At 40.9% G+C, this 22,839-nt stretch overlaps 1 protein-coding gene across 2 annotated transcripts in view; it reads left to right on the top strand.

The window, feature by feature from the left end:
- FBXO30 (F-box protein 30) overlaps positions 1 to 22,839 on the top strand; it is a 223,148-nt gene that overhangs the window by 70,028 nt on the left and 130,281 nt on the right. The window contains exon 1 of one of the 2 annotated variants that reach the window (XM_053711888.1): positions 9,121 to 9,251. The exons of the other annotated variant lie outside the window; for it this stretch is intronic. The gene's annotated coding sequence lies outside the window, so the exon portion shown is untranslated. Of the gene's footprint in view, positions 1 to 9,120; positions 9,252 to 22,839 lie in introns of those variants that run through there. 2 annotated transcript variants of the gene reach the window in all.

Genomic DNA, 22,839 nt, shown 5'->3' with positions numbered 1-22,839 from the left:
TGCACAAAAAGCAAAGAACATGTAAACATTGGGTATTTCTAAACTCAGGACAAAATTTTGAAACTATTTAGCATGGGTGTTTTTGATGGTTGTAGATATGTAACAGATTTTGGGGGTCAAAGTTAGAAAAAGTGTGTTTTTTTCAATTTTTCCTCATATTTTATATTTTTTTTTTTATAGTAAATTATAAGATATGATGAAAATAATGGTATCTTTAGAAAGTCAATTTAGTGGCGAGAAAAACGGTATATAATATGTGTGGGTACAGTAAATGAGTAAGAGGAAAATTACAGCTAAACACAAACACCGCAAAAATGTAAAAATAGCCTTGGTCCCAAACGGACAGAAAATGGAAAAGTGCTGTGGTCATTAAGGGGTTAATCTAAGTACTTTTGACAGACTTTCATTTTAGCCAATTGGTTCTGACTCTTAGGTAACTCCATGGGCGAGTGCACTATGTTATCTATATGGCAAACGTGACCTAATGCCCTCTAGCTGTGAAAAACTGTCAAATGCATTGAAATAAGAGTTGATCTTCAAGGGCTTAGAAATTTAGTTTGAGCCTACCTAGGTTTAGCTTTTAACTAGGAATACCAAGATAACAAAGCAAATTTGATGATACAAGTTATTTGGAAAGTTGTATAAAATTGTGTGCCCTATCTGAATCATAAAAGTTTTTAATTTTGACTTGACTGTCCCTTTAATGGAATACATTTACAAAAAACAACAACCCATTTACAGCCGTTAATACTGGTATATAGGATCTTGCTATATAATGAAAAAGTATTTCAGGATAAACAACCATTGGATTATAATGTATCTTAAATATACATTTTTAGATAATTTCCCCCCCCCCCCCCATCAAAAAGCAGATTTCTTTTTAAATAAAATTATTTTAAAAAATTATTGATTTTTATCCACCCTGGGCTGTGGTTAAAGAAAGCTGGTGTTAAGACACGGTGAGTACACGGATCATCAATTTACTGTTGGGAATATCACTCCTAGCCAGCAGGAGGAGGCAAAGAGCACCACAGCAAAGCTGTTAAGAATCACCTCCCTTCCCACAACCCCCAGTCATTCTCTTTGCCTTCAGTGCAAGGAGGTGAAGTATAGGTGTCTGCATATGATTCTTCTATCAAGATATTTTTATTTTGAAGCCAGAGCAGGCTTGCTCTGATCTTCCCCATCATACTGGGTTTAGCTGAACCCCAAATTAGTCTATTCAGAAGGGCTGTGGTAGTGTTCAGGAACTTGTGGGGTGGGCCTCACTGCGTTTTCCTGACAAGTTGCTGTCCTCAAACCGAGGAGACAGTTTATTCAGAAACCTGGAACTTTATTAAAAAATTTCTACATCATTATGGGGGCTAAGTTATCCTGATTTCAGGATACATTTGACAGGATGCAGGGCACTGCAATAGTGTGTCAGAGAGAGTAAAAAAAATATTGTGTTTTTATTGGTGGCTCAGTGTTTTAGACTGCTAGTAGCAGTCGTTTTGAGTTTCAGTGAAAGCCAATTTAATTGTGGTCCGTTAAACGGCACAGGTTGTGACGTCACGAGGGGTGAAGCTCCGGCTTCAAGGCACGCTTTGACTTTGCGCCTTTTCCCTACTATCGGCTTATGGCGGTTTACACACGCAGCAGCTAAGCGTGTTTTCTCCAGAGCTCTGTGCCAGACAAGGATCAGGTAGGCACCTCAGCTTAGCGCTGACGGAGGGGCCATACCATTTAATATCCATTGCTTTTTGAATTAAGTTTTTTTTGGTGGGGTTCTTTTTTAACCAATACAAAAGAGAACTGCTTTTAAAAAGGGAGGCATTTTAGCTGCGGTTTTTGTAACCCATGTCCTGTTGTGTTTTCTAACGTTACCAGTTAAAGGGACAGTACATAATTGAAAAGAAAAAAGATTTTTATTTTTTTAAGGTAAATCTTATTGTTGCAAGATGGACTCATATGCCTCATATAGAGTGCAACATTTGTTTGAATGCCCATGTTGAACTTCCTTTGCCTTTTTTGTAGTTCTTGCATTGATGTATAAAGACACAATATTTGTTTCTGAGCCACCATTCTGTCAGGTGGATACTGTTCAGGCAATGCCACTGTCTCTTTCTCAAGTGCCCCAAGTCACATTACCGCCTCAGGTAGTGCCCTGCGGTTCCTCGCAAACTCTTGATGGAGTGTTTTTGAAGGCAGAAATTGCTGCCCAGGTTTCCTCAGTGCGGTATCTGAGGCGCTAGCTGCCATTCCCTTACTGAAACGTAAGAGGAAATTTAGAGATTCAGATAGTAAGGAATCGGATCCTGTACAGGCTAACCAATTTGCTCTTTCCCATAAGTCTGAAGAGGAGGATACTTCGGTAGCCTCTGAGGGTGAAATCTTAGATTTGAATAGTGCTATTCCTTCTTTTGATGCTGAAGTGGTTTCCTTTAGATTCAAGCTTGAACACCTCCGTGTTTTTGTTATAGGAGGTTTTTACTACTTTGGGCGACTCGGATATGCCTATTGTTGTCAACCCTAAAAAGTCTAGTAAATTAAATAGATACTTTGATGTTCCCTCACCTGGGCAGGTGTTTCCAGTACCAAACCGTGCCACGGAGATTATTACCCAGGAATGGGAGAGACCAGGAATTCCTTTTTCCCCCTCCCCTGTCTTTAGGAAGATGTTCCCGGTGGCTAACTCCATAAAGGAGTCATGGCAGACGGTTTCTAAGGTGGAAGGGGCAATTTCCACCTTGGCCAAGAGAACCACTATTCCGATTGAGGATAGTTGCTCTTTCAAGGATCCTATGGGTAAAAAGCTGGAGGCCTTTTTAAAGAAAATGTATACTCATCAAGAGTTACAATTGCAACTGGCGGTGTGCATTGCTAGAGTAACCAGTGCGGTAGCCTATTGGTTTGACGGCTTGTCTGAATCCCTTCAAGCTGAAACCCCTTTGGAGGAAATTCAGGATAGGCTAAAGGCTCTGAAGTTAGCTAATTTCTTTATCACTGACGCTTCTTTGCAGGTCATTAAATTGGGGGCCAAAATATCTGGCTTTGCAATCCTAGAGTGTAGAGCGCTATGGCTTAAATCTTGGTCTGCTGATGTGTGGTCTAAATCTAAGCTTTTGGCAATCCCTTACAAGGGTAAAACCTTGTTCGGGCCAGCATTGGCAGAAATTATTTCCTATATCGCAGGTGGTAAGGGATCATTTCTGCCTCAAGATAAAAAGAACAAAATTAAGGGACATCAGACTAATTTTCGTTCCTTTCGTAACTTCAGAGGTAAGTCTTCCCCTTCCTCTACCAAACAGGAACAATCGAAACCCTCTTGGTCAGTCTTGGAACAAGGGGAAGCAATCCAAGAAACCCACAGCTCAATCCAAGTCAGCATGAAGAGGTTGCCCCTGATCCAGGATCGGATCAAGCAGGGGGGCAGACTCTCTCAGTTCACACAAGCTTGGGAACAGGATGTCCCAGACCCATGGGCAGTGGACATAGTTTCCCAGGGGCAAAAGTTAGAGTTCAAAACTTTAACTCCAAGGGGCAGGTTCCATCTCTCAAGATTATCTGTAGACCAGATAAAGAGAGGCGTTCTTGAAATGAGTACAGGACCTTTCCCTCTTGGGAGTGATTGTTCCTGTTCCAAGTCAGGATTTTAATCAAACCTGTTTGTAGTTCCCAAAAAAGAGGGAAATTTCAGGCCTATTCTAGATCTAAAGTTGCTAAACAGATTCCTCAGAGGGCCGTCCATCAAGATGGAGACTATCCGATCCATTCTGCCTCTGATTCAAGAAGGTCAATTCATGACGGCCATAGACCTGAAGGATGCGTACCTGCACGTGCCCATTCACAGGGATCATCACAAATATCTGAGATAGTGCTTCCATTTGGCCTCGCCAGAGCTCCCAGAATTTTCTCAAAGGTTCTGGGAGCTCTATTGGCAGTGATTCCATCCCGGGGAATTGCTATGGCACCTTATCTGGAAACATTCTGATTCAGGCGCCATCCTTGCAACTAGCAGAATCCCATAAATAATCTTGTTGGTGGTTTTTCGATTCAACGGGTGGAAGGTCAATTTGGAGAAAAGTTCTCTTGTTCAGGGTTACAAGAGTGATATTCTTGGGAACCATTATAGATTCTCTATCAATGAAATTTTATTTGACGGAGTTCAGAAAAGCCAAGATTTTGTCAGATTGCCTGTCTCTACAGTCGGCAGCACCATGACCATCGGTAGCCCAATGCATTGGGGTAATCGGGTTGATGGTGGCTTCTATGGACATAGTTCCGTTTGCGCAATTCCACTTGAGACCTCTGCAGCTATGCATGCTCGCTTAGTGGAATGGGGACTATACAGATTTGTCTCAGCAAATAGTTCTGGATCAATCAACAAGGGTTTCCCGTGATGGCTGTTGCAAGAACATCTGTCCCAGGGGATGTGTTTTCAGAGACCCTCTTGGGTAATCGTGACCACGGATGCCAGCCTGTTGGGTTGGGGAGCAGTCTGGGACTTGTTTAAGGGGCAGGGACTTTGGTCTCAGGAGGAATCTGCTCTCCCCATAAACGTTCTGGAGTTGAAGAGCGATCTTCAATGCCTTGATGGCTTGGCCTCAACTGGCCCTAGCCCGGTCTATCAGATTTCAGACGGACAACATAACCTCATTGGCCTACATTAACCACCAAGGAGGAAGTCTGAGTTCCTTAGCTATGAAGGAGGTGGCACGGATCATCCAGTGGGCAGAGACTCACAATTGCTGTCTATCTGCCATCCACATTCCAGGAGTGGACAATTGGGAAGCGAATTTTCTGAGCAGGCAGACTTTCCATCCCGGGGAGTGGAAACTCCATCCAGAAGTTTTCTCCTGGTTAATGACCAAATGGGGGTTACCAGAATTGGCTCTGATGGCATCTCGTCAGAACACCATGCTCCCAAAGTACGGTTCGGGAGAGGGAGATCCTCAAGCCTTTCTGATAGATGCTCTGGCAGTTCCTCAGAACTTCAAGTTGGCATATCTCTTCCCTCCGTTTGCTCTCTTTCCGCGAGTCATCGCTCGGATCAAGCAGGAGAGAGCATCAGTGATTCTAATAGCTCCTGCATGGCCTCGCAGGATCTAGTATGCAGATCTAGTAGAGATGTTGTCTCTACCTCCGTCGAGAATACCGCTGAGGAAGGACCTTCTGCTTCAGGGGCCTTTCCTTCATCCAAATCTCGTTTCTCTGAAGCTGACTGCTTGGAGATTGAACGCTTGATTTTAGCTAAGCGGGGATTTTCCGAGGCGTTCATTGAAACCATGGTTCAGGCTCGTAAGCCTGTCACTAGAAGGATTTACCATAAGATATAGCGTAAATATCTTTTTTGGTGTGAGTCTAAAGGATATTCTTGGAGTAGGGTCAGGATCCAAAGGATCTTATCTTTTCTCCAGGAAGGCCTAGAGGCCTAGGTTATCTGTCAGTACCCTAAAGGGCCATAATACCCAAATGTTTAAACACTTCAAAGTGATGCAGTATAGCTGTAAAAAGCCGACTAGAAAATATTACCTGAACATCTTTATGTAAAAAAGAAAGATATTTTACCTCAAAAGTTTCTCAGTAGCCACATCCCATTGTAAAGGACTTCTAAGCAGCAAATTAGTATGTCTGTCCCAGGACAGCGGAGGGAGTGAGCTTACGTGCACTCTCATCTTATCTCCCTATTCAGCTTAAAGGGTCATGACACCCACATTTTTTCTTTCATGATTTAGAAAGAGAATGCATTTTTAAACATCTTTCTCATTTACGTCTATTATCTAATTTGTGTTATTCTCTTGATATTCTTTGCTGAAAAGCATATCTAGATATGCTCAGTAGCTGCTGATTGGTTGCTGCACATAGAAGCCTCATGTGATTGGCTCACCCATGTGCATTGCTTTTTCTTCAAATAAGGATATCTAAAAAATGAAGCAAAATAAATAATAGAAGTAAATTGTAATTTTGTTTAAATTTGTATGTTCTATCTGAATCATGAAAGAAAGATTTTGGGTTTAGTGGCCCTTTAAGGAAGTTTACAATGAAATCTCATGAGAGTTAAAGGGACATTAAACACTTTGAGATGGTAATATAGAATGATAAATTGTATATATAAAACAACTCTGCAATATACTTTCATTATTTATTTTGTCCTCTTTGCCTGTAATTCCATTCTGAAATTGTGAGCTTTTCAGTTCCTGTTAGAAATGGAAGTGCAGAACACTGTTAAATCCATCACAACCATTGGCTGCACACTCTAATGACCTATGTATAACTGTCCCTAATTGGCCACAGCAGAGAAGGTAACACAAGTTACAACATGGCAGCTCCCAGTGTTTTATAGACACTAAAACTTTACACTTATTTTGTCACTTTTTAAACAACTAATGAAACTTTAAAAAATAAATCTACATGTTGGTCATGGACTAATCTTTTCTTTGAATGCATCATTCTATCTAGCATGTATTTAGTGTTTAATGTCCCTTTTAAGTGAAATCTCATGAGATCACATTAAAAGAGTTCATGACCTCAGCACTGTTGCTGTTTGGCTGCTGTTCATTTCTTCATTTTTTATTTTTTTTTACCTGCAGCTGGGCTGCAGCTGAGTATAACTTTTTACACAGAACTTACTCTGCTGAGCTGAGGAAATTGTTAGGTAAAATATCTTCCTTTTTTACATAGAGATGCTCAGGTGATTTTTTTTCTGTCAGCTTTTTACAGTTATTCTGCATCAGTTTCAAGTGATTTTAGCATATGAGTATTGTGTCCCTTTAAGGGTCAGATTTCTGCTCTGTCCGGACATGCTGGATATTCAATCCTTTTGTCAGGCATTGGTCAGAATCAGGCCTGTGTTTAAATCAGTTGCTCCTCCTTGGAGCCTTAACCTTGTTCTTAAAATGTGATAACAGGCTCCGTTTGAGCCTATGCATTCCATAGATATTAAGTTATTATCTTCAAAAGTTTTGTTTCTTACTGCTATTTCTTATGCTCGGAAGGTTTCTGAACTCTCAACTTTGCAGTGTGATTCTCCTTATCTCATATTTCATGCAGATAAGGCAGTTCTCCGTACCAAGTTTGGTTTTCTTCCTAAAGTTGTTTCGGACAGGAATATTAATCAGGAAATTGTTGTTGTTCCTTCTCTCTGTCCTAATCCTCCTCATAAAGAACGTTGGTTGCACAACTTAGATGTTGGGCAGGCTCTTAAATTCTATCTACAGGCTACAAAGGACTTTTGTCAGTCTTCTGCATTGTTTGTTTGCTTTTCTGGGAAATGTAAGGGTCAGAAAGCTACTGCCACTTCTTTCTCTCTGGTTGAGAAGTGTTGTTATTTGTTTGGCATATGAGACGGCTGGTCAGCAGCCTCCTGAGAGAAGTACAGCTCATTCCACTAGGGCTGTGTCTTCTTCCTGGGCCTTCAAGAATGAGGCCTCTAGAACAGATCTGTAAGGCTGCGACTTGGTCTTCTTTGCACACTTTTTCTAAATTCTATAATTTTGATACTTTTGCCTTGGCTGAGGCTTCTTTTGGGAGAAAGGTTCTGCAAGCAGTGGTGCCTTCTGTTTAGGTTACCTGTCTTGTCCCTCCCTTATCATCTGTGTCCTTTAGCTTGGGTATTGATTTGCAGCAGTAATTGATGATCCGTGGACTCACCGTGTCTTAAGAAAGAAAACAAAATTTACACTACATTGGGCAAAGAGCATTAATGGCTTGTTTAACATATAAAGCTTAAAGGGCCACTATAAGTAAATATTTTCTATGCCTGTTACTAACTAACTACCCCAAATACGATTTTTATCAATGGCATTTCATTAACATATCTCTACCGTATATCAGAAATCTTGTCTGCAAATGTAATTGTTTTCCAAACCCACTCCGTGGGTATCCTTTGCTCTGTACCAATCAGTTTACAATACCTAGGTTTCAAAATGGCGCTTTAAACACAAAGTTATTGGTTTAAGTGTTTTGAACACTCAGTGCTGAAAATAGTGGGCAGGATAACGTGACATCATCGGTGAATAAAAGATATAACTTTTAGAACGTTATGAAACTTTGTTTTGGAGAAAATATAGGTCAGTAGGTTTTAATTAATGTTTATTAACTTTAATATGTTAGTTGTTTAGCTTAAAAATTATAACAGAAAGTAATCCTTTAAAGGGATACTGAACCCAATTTTTTTCTTTTGTGATTCAGAAAGCAATTTTCTAATTTACTCCTATTATCAAATTTTCTTTGTTCTCTTGGTATCTTTATTTGATAAAGCTGGAATAAAAGCGTATGAGCCGGACCATTTTTGGTTCAGAACTGGGTAGTGCTTGCTGATTGGTGGCTAAATGAAGCCATCACTCAGCATAGCTATCCAGGGTTCTGAACAAAAAATAGGCAGGCTCCTATGCTTACACTTCTCCTTTTTCAAATAAAGATACCAAGAAAATGAAGAAAAATTGATAAAAGGGATAGATTAGAAAGTTGCTTAAAACTGCATGCTCTATCTGAATAATGAAATAAAAAATTTGGGTTCAGTATCCCTTTTAAAGTTGAGGACTTGGAATTTGACTTGGGACTTGTCTGTATTGACTCAGGACTTGACTTGTGACTTGCAAAACAATGACTTGGTCCCACCTCTTTAGGGAGCTAAAATGTTGACTGCATGTTATAATTGGAAGAATTACAGCCTTTATATACTGTGTGTGTGTGTGTGTGTGTATATATATATATATATGTGTATATGTGTATATATATATATATATATGTGTATATATATATGTGTATATATATATATAAAAAAAATATTTTTTTTTTTTAAGTACTGTGATTGTCTTTATATATAGAGAGAGAGATGTAGGTGTAAATATATAGCTATGTTTATATACACTCCACACTAAAAATAATGCTTGACCTTTGTGAGAAATAATTTTTTTTTGTTAAACACCTGCTAAACCTTTTGTGCATAACTTACCATTGAATTTATTTTCTTGGGGGAGGAGACTGCATATAGATGCTTAGTCATAGCTAGTTTGTGAGGGAGAGCTTATGTAGCTGTCAGTTTGTGTGCTGTGGGGTGTTGTCTGTATCAAACAGCCGCTCCAGTATCTCTTTGAACTGTGCAGTTCAGACGCTTTTACAGCTTCTCCAGTCAGCTGACTGTCAGTCTTCACAAAAACACCATGCTCTTGGAAATCCTTGGATCAGCAGGGGCACATATGTGGAAATAGGTTTTCTGTTTTGTTTCCTGTCTTAAAGTTGGGAAGCAGTTCTTCTTCTGAAAGGATGTAAGCATGTTGCTTGTTGTGCTGTGATTGTTTGTTTTTTCAATGAAATGTATTTTCATCTGATAAATTAGCCATCCATATCAACCAATTGTTAAACTGATAACTGCAAATTTATGGCATCTATAAAATGTAAACCTGCAACTATCCTTTTAATCCCCCCCCCCCCCCCTCTATATAGAACACTGCGTTTTCTATTGATGCATAAAACACATTTTAATAGCCGGTCTTTAATGTTTAACTGTGGCAGATATGTTTTTCTATTTTGTTATATATGACGTTTGATGCATTTTGTATAGAAAAGCTACCGTTCTGGTTAGGTAGCAGACAATCTATATGTTGCTCTTCTTTACATTAGATATACTAACTGTAGCATATCATTTAAAGAAGTGTTTGTTTTAAAGAGACATTAGACTTTTTTTACACATATATTTTAAACTATTAAATGCTGGCCTTTCTTTAAGAGACATGAAACACAGAATTTATATTATTTATTTCATGATTCAAGATTTCCATGTATTTCTAGTATTACATTTGCTTTATTCTCTTGGTATCCTTTTGTAAGGAACAACTAATGACTAGAGGCATACATGTGCAGCCACCAATCGACAGCTGGCTCCCAGCAGTACATTGCTGCTCCTGAGCCTACCTATGTATTCTTTTCAACAAAGGAGAACAAAGTAAAATAGATAATGGAGGTAAATTGGAAAGTAGTTGTTAAAAATTGCATTTTCTATCTGAATCATAAAAGTCGAATTTTTACTTTACTGTCGCTTTTTTTATTTAAAAATGTTTTTAAATCGGTCTCGTCTGAAATACAATAAGCTAAAGCTTTAACGTTAAGCAATTTTTATATTGTGCTTTCCTACTTGCTCTGGAAATAGACTTAAGAGCTTGAGTGCTCTCTGTGTTTAAGCAATAACAGGGGTGACAAGTTCATGAAGTTGGGATCTGCTTGTTTAGAAACTAAGTTCATGTGATCTACTTGTCTGTGTGGTGCTGAATATTGTAATGCACCAAAGCCAAATAATGACTGTGATACACAACACCTGTTCTACTTAAAGGGATGTTAAATACAAATTGTAAGTTGAATTAAACTACATCTTTATATCAGCAAAGCATTTTTCTGGTTGTATGTATATATACAAAGTTCTAGTGGCGTGTGGTTTATACTATATAGTATCAAAAAAAGAGTCTTGTCTCTTGTATAGTCCATAGGAAATGGGCATGTCTCTATAGTACACACAGTTTAACTCTTTAGTATTTCACATCCAATGTTGTATCCACTCATTAGGTATGCAATAGAAGCGTTCGCCTCAGGTCTCACTACCCTTTATATGCAGCCTCAGCTGACAAGGTAACAGAGAACTTGCTCTGAGTCACACTGTCACGCTAAAAGATTTAGTTCAAAACAATTCACATGCCTTAGTTGACAGGCACATACCTTTCCATGAGACGGATATCTTTGGAAACAGTCTGCCTTGTCTACGGCCAGGCACTGTAATCCTTGTGCACCATCTGTGCGATCACTTGTCCTCTGAGAGCGCCCGGTATACGGGCTTCTGATGCTCTGTTACCCGGCTGTTTCCCGTCTGATCCGTTAGTGACGTCACCAGAGGTGTGTGACAAAGCCCAGTCCTGATAGGTTAGGAGCAGTAAAGTGAGCGTAGGGTTTGCCAGTCATAGTAGGTTCAAAAAGAAGTGGAGGAAGAACCTTTCGCTCTAATATATAAAACAAAACTTTATTTCATTCTTTAAAAATGGGACAGCAAGCCACCCATAAATTGAGAAGGGAAATTGCAGCACATCGGCTTACGCGTTTCGACAAACTGCTGTAGTCATAGCCTTGTGTGTGTGTCATTCCATTGACTTAAAAACCGTTAAAAACATGTTGATTGGTTACAGAAAAGCGCTAACCCCTCCCTCTACATCTGTGTGGCAAGTTAAAATGATTGAATAATACGGTACTTTGACACATACAAAAATACAAGTTTACAAAAAGGATATACAATAAGTCCATAAATTACATTGGATCATGTAACAACGTGTTAACCCTTCGTTACAATATGCAGAGGACTTAACATCATAGATACAAATGTGTGTGTGTGTGTGTGTGTGTGTGTGTGTGTGTGTGTGTATATATACACGTGAGTATATGTTACAGGGAGTGTGTTTATTATTTCACTAATGCTTGCATGTACCACATTACATCAATTTATTTTTGCACTTCCCTGTCCCTTTTTAAATTACACGCAAAGCCCGTTAAATATATAATGAATTTGTTCTACTATCCATAATTAAACATTTTTTTTTTTCCAAATTACCAGTGGATCGCTGTTTATTGCTCCCGCGCTAATGTCATTATACTGAGGCTTTTTGCTCGCATATTACAAGTTGAAAAGTAAAAAGTGCTAACCTGATGTAAGCAAAAAAAATAAAAAATATTGCACATTCCAATGTTCTTCACATAGAAGACTGTTCTATTTTATTCATAAATTGAGATATATATATATATATATATATATATATATATATATATATATATATATATATATATATATATATATATATATATATATAAAATGCATACAACATATTCCCTTATGTGAATAACATTTGAAAGTTAACTGTTAACAGTAAATACACAGTATAACACTTTGAAAACATATATAAGCATATTTATGCAATATTCATATTTAATAGCTACTTAACTGCAAAGGGCTCCAATGCATATATATATATATATATATATATATATATATATATATATATATATATATATATATATATATATATATATATATATATATATATATATATATATACACATACATACATACATACATACATACATACATACATACACACACACACACACACACACACACACACACACACACACACGTAAATGTGTACATATGTATTTACAAACATAATATAAATATATATATATGTGTGTGTATATGTATGTATATATATATATATATATATATTTATATTATGTTTGTAAATACATATGTACACATTTACGTGTGTGTGTGTGTATATATATATATATATATATATATATATATATATGCCAGCATGTGAGACCTCATATCATTGAGCCCTTATAAGTGTTGTTTTGTTTTTGTTTTTTCCTTTTCTTTTAAAGGGGAGGAGACCATGGCTTCATTCATTACTGTTGGGAATTAAGAACCTGGCCACCAGGAGGAGGCAAAGACACCCCAGCCAAAGGCTTAAATACCTCCCCCCCACTTCCCTCATCCCCCAGTCTTTCTTTGCTTTTCGTCACAGGAGGATGGCAGAGGAGTGCCGGAGTTTCGGAGTAGTCTCTTATGGAGGATAGTACTCTTCGCAGTGGGACTGGAGTTTTAAGTAGTCCTGTCAGCCTCTCAGTGAGAGCCTGGTCAAAAGTTAGAGTCCGGAGATGCAGGGAGAGTCTCCGAAACCATCCCGACTCATATTAACAGCTCCACAAGCAATCAGCGTTGACGAGTTTCTCTGCCTGCTTTCTTCACTCAAGTCCATGTCAGGAGCGAGGCTACTAACCTGTAACACTTGAGGGGCCGTGCAACTGTTCCACGGCTTAGATTCTGGTAAGATCGTTTCATTTTTTATTAATAATGATGACATAGAGACAGGGTCACAGTATGGCGCCTTTTTATCTTTACAGAATAAAGTGTTAATATTCCTGGAAGGGGGATTATTGAGCAGGGTTTTTTTATACATGATATTGTTTATTGTGTCATTGCTGCATTATGTGCGAGATGAGGCTCTGGCAATGTGTGGAACTTTCAGGTTACTTGCGGAAACTTTGCGTGACGTGTTTTGGCGCATTTTTCCGTAGTGCAGGGGCAGTCCTGCCAGGCATTCCATGTGACTGGGTGTGGCTATCCTTTCCTGTTGATCTGTGGCGCAGGAGACGTAGCGGTTTCTGTAGTCCGGGTCCTAGGAAGTGTTGAGTGCCCCGGCCATTGGTGGTATAAAGGTGCCTTTTTAATACATAAAGTTAGTCTAATCAAACGCGCAATGATGGAGGACTCTGACGAGTTGGAAGGCTCTCCTTACTTAATAAAGTCTCATTCCTGTGTTTATTGTGAGGAGGTTCTGGTAGATCAGCCTGGTCAACTATGTTCCACAAGCCTTGATAAAGTTACAACATCTAAATGTAAACGTATTTCTAGTACTACTGAGGCGTCCACCTCTGAGGGTTTTTCGTCCCGGGAGGTGCGTTCCCTACATTCATCTCCGATTGCACATGCAGCGCCCCAGGGTCCAACCGCTACTCCTTCGTGGGAGATTCGTTGGCTGTCTGACTTTGCGGACCAACTGGAATTGGCAGTTTCGAAAGTGATCCATGCCTTACGTTCTGCGAAGCACAAATGTAGGGTTTATCATAGCAGCCCGGCCCAGGGTTTGTCCATGCCGATGGCTGATCCAGAGACTCTATATGATGACGAGGCCCCTTCTGGGTCGGAGTCCGCGTCATCTAAACCTCCGGCGGAGGAGGAGCCTGGTTATAGGTTTAGGATGGAGAATTTGCGCTTTCTGCCACAACAGGTGCTTGCTACTCTGGGGGTTCCGGAACCTAAGATATCGGAGGAACCTGCGATTCCTAAGCTTGACAAGGTATAAGAGGACTGGGTAGTGCCTCAGTTCTTCCCGGCTCCTGTTAAGATGGCAAATATTATTAAGAATGAATGGGAGTGATTAGGGTTGTCCTTTGCCCCTTCTTCTTTTAAAAGACTTTTCCCCATTCCGGACTCTCAGCTTGAGCTGTGGGGGACCATTCCTAAGGTGGATGGGGCAATTTCTACGCTCGCGAAGCAGACTATTCCCCTTGGGGATAGTTCGTAGTAAAGAGCCAATGGATAAAAAGCTGGAAAACATGTTGAGAAAGCTGTTTCAGCACACAGGGTTTGTTTTTCAGCCAGCAGCGGCTGTTGCAGTGGTCATTGGAGCTGCAACATATTGGTGTGAATCCCTGTGTGAAATGGTCAAGGGGGAGACTTCCATCGACAAGATACAGGAGAAGATTAAGGCGCTGAAGATCGCCAATTCTTTCATCTGTGATGCCAATATGCAAATTATTCGTCTGAATGCTAAAGTGTCAGGTTTTTCTGTTTTAGCCCTCAGGGCTCTGTGGCTAAAATCTTGGTCTCCGGACATGTCCTCTAAAGCAAGGCTGTTGTCCTTTCCTTTTCAAGTAAAGATCCTTTTCGGTCCAGGATTGGATTAGATTATATCCACGGTTATGGGAGGCAAGGGAGCTTTCCTACCGCAGGATACGAAGGCTAAGCCTAAGGGATCTACTTTTCTTCCCTTTCGTGCGGACAAGGCCCAGTGCCAGCAACCCTCCGCGAAAGCGGACCAATCCAAAGATCTTGGAAGCCGGCTCAATCTTGGATAAAGTCTAAGCAGAGCAAGAAGCCTGCCAACACCAAATCGGCATGAAGGGGCGGCCCCCGACCGGTCTCCAGATAACATAGGGGGCAGATTATCTCTATTCTCAGACACATGGTTACAGGACGTTCAGGACCCTTGGGTGCTAGAAGTTGTATCACAGGGTTACAGGATAGGGTTCCGATCCCATCCGCCCAAGGGCAGATTCCTCCTGTCAAACCTGTCTTCAAGACTGGAGAAGAGAGAGGCCTTTCTAGAGTGTGTGAGAGATCCAACCAGTACCCCTAGCCGAAAGGGGTTTAGGGTACTATTCCAACCTTTTTGTGGTTCCAAAGAAGGAGGGCACTTTCCGCCCGATTCTGGACCTAAAGTGTTTAAACAAGTTTCTGAGTGTTCCATCATTCAAAATGGAATCTATCAGATCTATTCTGCCCCTAATTTAAGAGGGACAGTTCATGACTATAAGCTTGAAGGACGCTTTCCTTCATGTGCCAATTCACAGGGACCACTTCAGGCTCCTAAGATTTGCATTTCTGGGCAAACACTTCCAGTTTGTGACCCTTCCCTTTGGTCTGGCGACGGCCCCGAGAGTCTTTACAAAGGTTCTGGGGGCACTACTTGCAGTGGCCAGATCCAGGGGCGTTGCGGTGGTGCCTTACCTGGACGACATCCTGGTTCAGGCGCCGTCGCTCAGCCTCGCAGAGGATTTTTCGAGGCTCTTCTTCTTCTGCTCCAATCTCACGGTTGGAAGATCACCTCAGGAAAGAGTTTCCTGGTTCCCAGCAACAGGGTGGCATTCCTTGGCATGATAATAGACTTTATGTCCATGAAGATATTTCTCACAGATCAGCAGCGCAGGAAGCTTGCGTTCACCTGTCTTGCCCTTCAGTCCTCCTCAAGCCCATCGGTGGCTCAATGTATGGAGGTGATAGGTCTCATGGTGTCAAGCATAGATGTTGTCCCATTCGCCAGGTTCCACCTCAGACCTCTTCAACTGTGCATGTTGAGATTCAGATCTATCACAGCTGATATCCCTGGATGCTCGGATTTGGAACTCCCTCTCTTGGTGGAGTTGTCTGGAGCAGCTGTCAATGGGGACATCCTTCTTGAGACCGTCCTGGGAGATTGTGACCACGGACACCAGTCTGTCAGGATGGGGAGCTTTTTGGGGTGCCAGGATGGCACAAGGAAAATGGCCCAGGAAGGAGTCTCTCCTTCAGATCAACATCCTAGAACTACGAGCAATCTAAAATGCTCTGAAGGTGTGGCCTTCTCTGGGATCGGTCAGTTTCATCAGATTCCAGACCAACAACATTACCTCGGTTTACATCCGCCATCAGGGGGTACGAAGAGCTCCCTTGCGATGAGGTAGGTGTCTCTGATTCTGGAGTGGGCAGAGTCCCACGACTGCTCGCTCTCAGCGATTCACATTCCAGGGGACAGTCCTTCCATCTGGGGGAATGGTCTCTTCACCCCTAAGTGTTTGCGGAGATTTGTCACAGATGGGGAATGCCGGAGATAGATCTCATGATGTCCGGACTCAATTGCAACTACCTCAATACTGGTCGAGGTCCAGGGATCCCCAGGCAGAGCTGATAGATGCTTTAGTGGTTCCTTGGAGATTAAGCCTAGCTTACATTTTTCCTCCGTTACCACTTCTACTTTGCATAGTGGCACGCATCAAACAGGAGCGGGCCTCGGCCATTCTGATTGCTCATTCGTGGCCGCAGAGGACGTAGTTTGCGGATCTGTTGGGATGTCATCCTCTCCACCATGGAGGTTACCCTGTCGCAGGGATCTGCTGTCACAGGGCCCCTTTCAGCATCAAAATCTAGATTATCTGAGGCTGACTGCGTGGAGATTGAACGCCTAGTCTTGGCCAAGAGAGGCTTTTCTGAAAGTGTGATTGATACTCTAATTCAGGCAAGGAAGCCAGTCACTCGTCGCATCGACCATAAGGTGTGGAGGACTTGTCCTGGTGTGAGAAGCATGGATATCCTTGGCATAAGGTGAAGGTATCCAGGATTCTGTCCTTTCTCCAAGATGGTTTGGAGAAGGGTCTTGCCGCTAGTTCTTTTAAAGGGACAGATCTCGGCATTATTTGTCTTGTTGCATAGCAGACTCGCTGAGCTCCCTGACATTCAGTCTTTTGTTCAGGCTCTGTTTAGAATCAGACCTGTCTTTAGGCAGTCGGCCCCGCCTTGGAGCCTAAACTTAGTCCTTGAGGTTTTGCAGAGGGTTCCGTTTGAACCTATGCATTCCATAGACATTAAAGTTCTGTCCTGCAAGGTTCTCTTCCTGTTGGCTATTTCATCGGCACGCAGAGAATCTGAGCTAGCTGCCTTGCAATGTGACCCTCCTTATCTGGTGTTTCATGCGGATAAGGCTGTACTGCGCACTGGGTTGGGGTTTCTCCCCAAGGTGGTGTCTAACCGTAACATCAATCAGGAAATCATTGTTCCTCCTTTGTGTCCTAACCCTTCTTCTATGGAAAGGTTACTTCATAACCTGGATGTGGTTCATGCCTTGAAGTTTTATCTTCAGGCTACCAAGGATTTCAGACAGTCTACGTCTTTTTGTGGTATATTCTGGGAAGCGCAAGGGGCAAAGGGCCTCTGCTACTACTTTGTCATTTTGGTTGAGCGTGACATAAGCCTCCTCAGAGGATTACGGCTCATTCAACTAGAGCTGTGGCTTCGTCTTGGGCCTTCAAGAATGAGGCCTCTATGGAGCAAATTTGTAAGGCAGCTACCTGGTCCTCCTTACACACTTTTACAAAGTTTTACAAATTTTACATTTTTGCTTCTGCAGAAGCTGTTTTTAGGAGAAAGGGCTTTGCAGGCTATGGTGCCCTCTGATTAGGGTCCACCTTTTTACCCTCCTGGTTTCATTCATTGTCCTCTAGAGCTTGGGTATATGTTCACAACAGTAATGTATAAAGCTTTGGACTCTCCTCCCCTTTAGATGAAAAACATAAATTATGCTTGCCTGATAATTTCATTTCCATTGAGGGGAGGAGAGTCCACGACTCCCGCCCGTATCTCCAATGGGCGGACCTAAATTTAATTCTCTTCTGGCACCATTTATACCCTGATATTTCTCCTATTGTTCCTGGTTCCCTCGGCAGAATGACTGGGGATGAGGGAAGTGGGGGAGGTATTTAAGCCTTTGGCTGGGGTGTCTTTGCCTCCTCCTGGTGGCCAGGTTCTTAATTCCCTACAGTAATGAATTAAGCCGTGGACTCTCCTCCCCTCAATGGAAATGAAATTATCAGGTAAGCATAATTTTTTTTTTTTTATGCAGTATTTGTTTTTAAATAGTTTTTATTAGATGGTGTTATGAGTGTAACAGTACTTTTTTTAAATGTATTTTCTATCTTAATGGGAGGAGAGTCCACTGCTTTATTCATTACTTGTGGGAATTAAGAACCTGGCCACCAGGAGGAGGCAAAGACACCCCATCCAAGGCTTAAGTACCTCCCCCACTCCCCTCATCCCCCAGTCATTCTTTGCCTTTCGTCACAGCAGGTTGGCAGAGAAGTGTCAGAAGATTCGGAGTAATCTCTTATGGAGGGTAGTACTCTTCGCAATGTGACTGAAGTTTTAAGTAGTCCTGTCAGCCTCTCAGTGAGAGCATTGATGAAAGTTAGAGTCCGGAGATGCAGGGAGTGTTGTCTCTGCAAAACCATCCCAACTCAGATTAACAGCTCCATAAGCAATCAGCGTTGAGTTTCGCTGCCTTCTTTCTGCTTTCAAGTCCATGTCAGGAGCGATGCTACTAACCTGTCACACTTGAAAAACCATGTTCCTGTTCCACGGCATAGATTCTGGTAAGATCGTTACATTTTTTATACATGTATGATAACCCTAGAAGACAGGGTCACAGTGTGACTCCTTTTATCTGTATAGAATCAAGGGTTAATATCTCCTGAGGGGGATTATTGAACAGGGGGGGATTAATCTTATAAGTTTATTTGATATTTTGCTGCTTTTATGTGCGAGATGTTATGGGCTCATAGGCTGTTATGGAATATACAGTTTTCACTTTGAGAGCCATGCAGTTTACAAGCTTGGCATGCTTTTTCTCATAGCAGGGACGGTCCTGCATTGTGTACCATATGATTCTTTCCCTCTTTCCTGGCCGGGTGTCTATCAGAGAGGAATCCTAACTCTCTGTACTGTCTGGGTCATGGGAGGTCGTGAGTACCACAGCCATTGGGATATAAAGGTGTATTTTTAAAAAATTTTTTTTTTTTTTTTTTTTTAAATAAAATGTTTTATTTCTATAGTTATCCGGTTATTGCACTAGCGATGGAGGATTCTGTTACTTAGAGGCAAGCCTCTCTATTCCTAAAGAGTAATTACTGTTTACAATGTGAGGAGGCCTTAGTACCGCCCCCTCAATTATGTTCCATATGCCTTGATAATGTGATATCAAACATGTTTGATACCACTGAGCCCTCCACCTCTGAGGAGATGTCGTCCAGTGAGGTGCGTACCCTACAAACGTATCTCTCTACACATGCAGTTTCACGTAGCATTGCTGATCCTTCATCTGGAGGGGGCCATTTTTTCACCAGACGTTACTGCGCAGCTCAGACGGCGGTGTCTGCAGCCTTTAATGCTTTACCAGAGTACATCAGATAATTTATTGGATTTAACTGATAGGGTTATCAGAAGATGAAGTTCTTTCTGAGACTTCAGAGTATGAACATTCTGAGTCGGAGTCTGCTGCCTCTAAACCTCCGGCTGCGGAGGACCCAGACTTTAGTTTTAGGAATTTGCGCTTTCTTCTAAAGGAAGTTTTTTTGGCGAATTCATTGGTTCCAGAGGCCAAATTGCCTGAGGAACCTTTTAAGGACAGCGTGGTACCTTATCCTTCCCTGCTCCTGTTAGATGGCGAACATTATTAAGAATGAATGGGACTGGATTGTTCCTCTCTTCTCCCTTTAACAAATCGGTCCTGGACTCTAAATGGAGTTGTGAGCTTCCGTCCCTAAAATGGATGGCGCTATCTTCACCCTTGCTAAACATATTACTATCCCGTTTGAGGATAGCTCTTCGTTTTAAGAGCCCATGGATAAAGGATGGAAAATCTGTTAAAGTTGTTTCTTTCATGTAATTAGCAAGAGTCCATGAGCTAGTGACGTATGGGATATACATTCCTACCAGGAGGGGCAAAGTTTCCCAAACCTCAAAATGCCCATAAATACACCCCTCACCACACCCACAAATCAGTTTTACAAACTTTGCCTCCTATGGAGGTGGTGAAGTAAGTTTGTGCTAGATTCTACGTTGATATGCGCTCCGCAGCAGGTTGGAGCCCGGTTTTCCTCTCAGCGTGCAGTGAATGTCAGAGGGATGTGAGGAGAGTATTGCCTGTTTGAATTCAATGATCTCCTTCTACGGGGTCTATTTCATAGGTTCTCTGTTATCGGTCGTAGAGATTCATCTCTTACCTCCCTTTTCAGATCGACGATATACTCATATATATATATATATATATATATATATATATATACCATTACCTCTGCTGATTTTCGTTTCAGTACTGGTTTGGCTTTCTACAAACATGTAGATGAGTGTCCTGGGGTAAGTAAGTCTTATTTTCTGTGACACTCTAAGCTATGGTTGGGCACTTTTTTAATAAAGTTCTAAATATATGTATTCAAACATTTATTTGCCTTGACTCAGGATGTTCAACATTCCTTATTTTCAGACAGTCAGTTTCATATTTGGGATTGGCATTTGAATCAATCATTTTTCTTACCTTAAAAAATTTGACTTTTTTTCCCTGTGGGCTGTTAGGCTCGCGGGGGCTGAAAATGCTTCATTTTATTGTGTCATTCTTGGCGCAGACTTTTTTGGCGCAAAAAATCTTTTCTGTTTCCGGCGTCATACGTGTCGCCGGAAGTTGCGTCATTTTTTGACGTTCTTTTGCGCCAAAAGTGTCGGCGTTCCGGATGTGGTGTCATTTTTGGCGCCAAAAGCATATAAAAAAATATGGGCGTCGCTTTTGTCTCCACATTATTTAAGTCTCATTTTTCATTGCTTCTGGTTGCTAGAAGCTTGTTCCTTGGCATTTTTTCCCATTCCTGAAACTGTCATTTAAGGAATTTGATCAATTTTGCTTTATATGTTGATTTTTCTCTTACATATTGCAAGATGTCTCACGTTGCATCTGAGTCAGAAGATACTTTAGGAAAATAGCTGTCTGGTGCTGGAACTACCAAAGCTAAGTGTATCTGCTGTAAACTTTTGGTAGCTGTTCCTCCAGCTGTTGTTTGTATTAATTGTCATGACAAACTTGTTAATGCAGATAATATTTCCTTTAGTAAAGTACCATTACCTGTTGCAGTTCCATCAACATCTAATGTTCAGAGTGTTCCTGATAACATAAGAGATTTTGTTTCTGAATCCATCAAGAAGGCTATGTCTGTTATTCCTCCTTCTAGTAAACATAAAAAATCTTTTAAAACTTCTCTTTATACAGATGAATTTTTAAATGAACATCATCATTCTGATTCTAATGACTCTTCTGGTTCAGAGGATTCTGTCTCAGAGGTTGATGCTGATAAACCTTCATATTTATTTAAAATGGAATTTATTCGTTCTTTACTTAAAGAAGTACTAATTGCTTTAGAAATTGAGGATTCTGGTCCTCTTGATACTAAATCTAAACGTTTAGATAAGGTCTTTAAATCTCCTGTGGTTATTCCAGAAGTTTTTCCTGTTCCTGGTGCTATTTCTGAAGTAATTTCCAGAGTGGAATAATTTGGGTAATTCATTTACTCCTTCTAAACGTTTAAGCAATTATATCCTGTGCCATCTGACAGATTAGAATTTTGGGATAAAATCCCTAAAGTTGATGGGGCTATTTCTACCCTTGCTAAACGTACTACTATTCCTACGGCAGATGGTACTTCGTTTAAGGATCCTTTAGATAGGAAAATTGAATCCTTTCTAAGAAAAGCTTATCTGTGTTCAGGTAATCTTCTTAGACCTGCTATATCATTGGCTGATGTTGCTGCAGCTTCAACTTTTTGGTTGGAAACTTTTTAGCGCAACAAGTAACAGATCATGATTCTCATAATATTATTATTCTTCTTCAACATGCTAATAATTTTATCTGCGATGCCATTTTTGATATTATCAGAGTTGATGTCAGGTTTATGTCTCTAGCTATTTTAGCTAGAAGAGCTTTATGGCTTAAAACTTGGAATGCTGATATGTCTTCTAAATCAACTCTACTTTCCCTTTCTTTCCAGGGTAACAAATTATTTGGTTCTCAGTTGGATTCTATTATCTCAACTGTTACTGGTGGGAAAGGAACTTTTCTTCTGTTATGTGTGATCAGTCCACGGGTCATCATTACTTCTGGGATATAACTCCTCCCCAACAGGAAATGCAAGAGGATTCACCCAGCAGAGCTGCATATAGCTCCTCCCCTCTACGTCAGTCCCAGTCATTCTCTTGCACCCAACGACTAGATAGGATGTGTGAGAGGACTATGGTGATTATACTTAGTTTTTATGACTTCAATCAAAAGTTTGTTATTTTAAAATAGCACCGGAGCGTGTTATTACTTCTCTGGCAGAGTTTGAGGAAGAATCTGTCAGAGTTTTTTACTATGATTTTAACCGGAGTAGTTAAGATCATATTGCTGTTCTCGGCCATCTGAGGGAGGTAAAGGCTTCAGATCAGGGGACAGCGGGCAGATGAATCTGCATTGAGGTATGTAGCAGTTTTTATTTTCTGAATGGAATTGATGAGAAAATCCTGCCATACCGTTAAAATGACATGTATGTATACACTTCAGTATTCTGGGGATGGTATTTCACCGGAACTACTCTGTTAAAGGTCACTAATCCTTTTTAATAACTATTTATCATGTTAAACGTTTTTGCTGGAATGTAGAATCGTTTACATTGCTGAGGTACTGTGTGAATAAATATTTGGGCATTATTTTCCACTTGGCAGTTTTTTTGCTTTAATTGTGACAGTTTCGTTTCTCCTCACTGCTGTGTGGGAGAGGGAGGGGCCATTTTTGGCGCTCTTTGCTACGCATCAAAAAATACCAGTCAGTTACTTTTATATTTCCTGCATGATCCGGTTCATCTCTGATAGATCTCAGGGGTCTTCAAACTTCTTTGAAGGGAGGTAAATTCTCTCAGCAGAGCTGTGAG

The sequence above is a fragment of the Bombina bombina genome, chromosome 4 (genome assembly GCF_027579735.1).
Source record: "Bombina bombina isolate aBomBom1 chromosome 4, aBomBom1.pri, whole genome shotgun sequence".
NCBI lineage: Eukaryota > Metazoa > Chordata > Amphibia > Anura > Bombinatoridae > Bombina > Bombina bombina.
The sequence above is the reverse complement of the archived record's forward strand: the minus strand, read 5'-3'. Positions and strand labels throughout refer to the sequence as shown.